Genomic DNA, 4,251 nt, shown 5'->3' with positions numbered 1-4,251 from the left:
CCTCTGCCTCCTGAGTGCTGGGATTAAAGGCATGCACCACCATGCCCAGAGAGGATGATGGTTTTGAGTTAACTGTTTCCAGTAAGGAACAGTAAACTTGCCTTATGTGCATATATGCCATGCACGTTCCTCCATCTTTCATGTGGAATGAAACAATGGAAGTAACAGAGGATATATTGCATTTGTAAGAATTTAAACCCAGGGGCTGGAGAGATGGTCTAGCACTTAAGAGCACTGACTGCTCTTGAAGAGGACCTGGGTTTGATTCCCAGCACCCACATGTAGCCAACAAACATGTTAGTCCAGTTCCAGGGGAATCCAATGCCCTCTTCTGACCTCTGTGGTATTGCATGACACAGGTACTTGCATATACGTAGGCAATACATTCATACTTGTAAAAAAAATAAGTAAAATATTAACACAAGAAATTAAACTCTTGGAAGGTAATTAAATCCTTTTGCTACAACCCCCAGGTTCATTGGCATTAAGATTTGAGGAGTGTTGTGGGGAAAGGGCGGCCTCTCACCTTTAGTGCTTCTTGGCAGTGCTCTAAGGACTAAGACTTCTTCCTGAGAAATCCAGTCTGGGGATTGAGTCCTGGCAGGATTCAGACTCAAACAGGAACTTCATTCAGGCTAATGAGGGTTGGAACAAGTAGCTTCGTTGTGAGGATCTGACTACTGAGCATGCATATTAAGCAGCTCAACTTTTGTTTCTTGTTTTTGCAGTTTGGCAAGTGATCTGGGTAAAGCCATGCTTCCTATGATAGAGTTCTACAGTCTGACTGAGGCTGGAGGAGCTGTGTGTACCAACAGAAGGGGCTGTGGACTTTTAAGGTAGGGGTGGAAGGCTGACAGACGGTAGCTTGGCTTGCTGAGGTTTTTCTTAAAAAAAATTTTATTATTTTTATTTTATGTGTACAAGTGTGTTGCCTGCATCTGTAGGTAGGTGGATCTGTGTTATGCAATGCCCATGGAGGTCGAAGTGGGCATTTGATTCCCCTGGACCCGGAGTCAGGGACAATTGTTAGCCGCCATGTGGATACTGCGAACTGAGCCCCAGCGCTCTGAAGAGCAGCCAGTGGTCTTAACCGCTGAGCCATCTCTCCAGCCGCTGTTCCTCTAGCTTTCCATCCAGGATCTAGAAAAGTTGCAATGGGATTGAACCAAAACACAAAATAAAAACAAAAACTAACTGACTCGAAATATCAAAATCACTTAGAAACAAGGAGTGCTGCTATAGATCCAAACAAATTAATAGATTAAACAAAGTTTTAGTAGAAAGAGAAGGTGTGGATGCTTTTTTCCTTAATCTTCCTATTTTGGGGCACTGTATAAAAATTAGTTAATAATTAAGGAATTAGAGGAAGGACCAACTTAAAGAAAGTTAACAAAAACGGCATTAAAAAAGTCTGTTGTAGGCCGGATGTGGTGGCGCACACCTTTAATCCCAGCACGTGGGAGGCAGAAGCAGGTGGATCTCCTGTGAGTTTGAGGCCAGCCTGGTCTACATAGTGAGTTCCAGGACAGCTGGGGCTACAAAGAGACCCTGTCTCAGAAAAAAGACAAAAAAAAAAAAAAAAAAAAAAAAGGCTGTTGTTTGCGGCTGGAGAGATGGCTCAGTGGTTAAGAGCACTGACTGCTCTTGTAGAGGAGCCGTGTTTGATTCCCAGCACCCACATGGCAGCTGTGAACTGCCTTTAACTTCAGTTCCAGGGGAATCCAACACCCTCTTCTGACCGTGGCATTGCACGACATGGGTGCACTGACATACATGCAGGAAATACACTCATACACATAAAATAATAAATGAAACATTAAAGTCTGTTGTTAAACTAGGTTTATTACTAGGAAAATGAATTATCATCAATTCCCAAAACAAAGAACACAAGACAGTTAAGTTTCTCATTATACCTGCCTAAGAGAGAGAAAGAGTTGAGGTTAGATTTCATTCCATTTTTCCTCTCTAAAATTTCATTTTCTTTCTTCTAAAAATTCTTTAGGTGGTGCTGGAGAGATGCTCAGCAGTTAAGAGCACTGACTGCTCTTGAAGTAGACCCAAGTTTGAATTCCAGCACCCACATGGAAGCTAACATCTGTTTGTGACTCCAGTTCCAGGGGATCTAATGCCTTCTTCTGACCTCCGTGGGCATTGCATGACATGGTGCACTTACATACATGCAAGCAGTACACTTGTACACATAAAATAATAAAAAATAAATAAAACAAAAAAGTTCTTTAGACTTAGGGAGATGTCTCAGTATATAAAGCACTTGCTGTGCAAATGTGAAGAGCAATGTTTAGCTCCCCAGAATCCACATAAAAGCTGGGTGGGCATCTTAATCCCAGCACTTGGGAGGCAGAGATGGGATCCCCAGAGTAAGATGGCTAGCTAGATTAGCTGGAATTGGGGAGCTCCAGGTTCAGCAAGTAATAGACAATACCAAAAGTATACAGAAACCAGCCCATAATAAACACTGAAATTCAAAGCAGGGAAATATGTCTGGAGGAAAAAAAACTTTCCTCATTCTCTTAGATTTAGTGGCTAAGTTACACTGGGAATAAATAAACAATAAATTGTCAATAGATTAATAAGAGAAAAGGCATACAGATTTTTATTGATCTGAATGTTTTTATGTGCATAGAATCTGCATACAAAAGTGAAAACTCAAAGAATCAGACTTGAAGCTCATATACCATTGTGTGTCTGTTGTCTGTGTGTGTTGTACTTATTTGAGTGGCAGAGATTGATGTCAGGTGTCTTCCTATATCACATTTGGGTTTTCATATAACCATATAGCTTAGTGATTTTTTTCTACATCTGTATGTTTTATTTATTATTTTATGTGTATGAGTGTATTGCCTGCATGTATGTAAGTGCAGCTGTGTCATACAATGCCCACGGAGATCAGAAGAGGATCCCCTGGAACTGGAATTATAGATGGTTGTTCGCCACCACATGAGTGCTGGGAATCGAACCCAGGTCCTCTGCAAGAGTAGCCAGTGCTCTTAACTGCTAAGCCATCTCTCCAGCCCCCTTTAATATTTTTATGTTTATCTATTTTATGTGTGTGTTGTGTATGGGTGCCACAGGCTTGTGTGGAGGTCAGAGGACAACTTGCAGAAGTCAGTTCTTTCCTCCCATAAGGGGATCGAACTCAGGTCATCAAGCTTGGTGGCAAGTGCCTTATGCACTGAGCCATCTCACTGGCCATAGCTTTAAATTTTTTTTAACCTTTAAGCTGCCAGAGGTTGTCTGTGCATATGGAGGCCAGAGGTTAATGTTCAGCATTTTCCCCTGTTGCTCTCCACTTTGATTTTTTGAAGACACAGTCTCTCACTGAACCTGAAGCTCACCCTTTGGCGAGGCCATCTGGCTAGCAAGCCCCAGGAATCCTCTTGTCTCTGCTTTCCAGCACTGGGATTAGACGCATGCATCTCCAGGCCTGGCTTTTCATGTAGGTGCTGGGAGCCGAACTCATGTTGACATGCTTGTGTAGCAGGGCCTTTCCCCACTGAGCTAGTTCTTCAGCATAACAGAGTGGCACGTGGTGAGGTGCTTGAACAAAGGGGGGACTTGGCTTCTGGGGGGACATTGTGGGAAGTGGCTAGGACATACATGGGGGGGTACTAAGGAAGAAAGGTTTGTGCAGTAAGGTCTATGATGATTCATCTTTTGCTGACTTTCATTTCAGGCGATCGGAGTTAGCACAGGAGACCTGCAGCTTCCCATTATGCTGCAGCTACAAGGGAAATAAACGCCTTACTTTTAGGAAAAAAAAAAAGTTGATTAAAAAAGATGGTTTGGGTCGGGTGTGGTGGCACACGCCTTTAATCCCAGCACTTGGGAGGCAGAGGCAGGCGATCTCTGTGAGCTCAAGGCCAGCCGGGTCTACTTAGAGAGTTCCAGGTCAGCTGGGGCTACAGGGAGATCCTGTCTCAAAAAGACCAAAAACAAAAACAAAAACAAAGTTCATGTTGGAGAAATGTGTATTCAAGTTACCAAAAAAAAAAAAAAGATGGTTTGACAGTCAACAGAATGACGATGTAAAGGTCATTAAAACAACAAGTATCCCCTTCACTCTCTATTCCCAAGCAAAATTAATACAGATCAGCAGAGGTGAAGCTGTAAACAAACTAATCCACAAATGAACTAGATAAAAGTGTTGAAGATTTTAGTGAGTTAAATGCTTACACAAATCTTTGGAAAAAGAATTTAGGAAGTTCTTTGGCAGAAGCAAATCCAGGGTTT

This window comes from Nannospalax galili, unplaced genomic scaffold (assembly GCF_000622305.1).
Source record: "Nannospalax galili isolate Female #2095 unplaced genomic scaffold, S.galili_v1.0 scaffold336, whole genome shotgun sequence".
In the NCBI taxonomy this organism is placed as follows: domain Eukaryota; kingdom Metazoa; phylum Chordata; class Mammalia; order Rodentia; family Spalacidae; genus Nannospalax; species Nannospalax galili.
Note: the sequence above shows the minus strand (reverse complement) of the source record.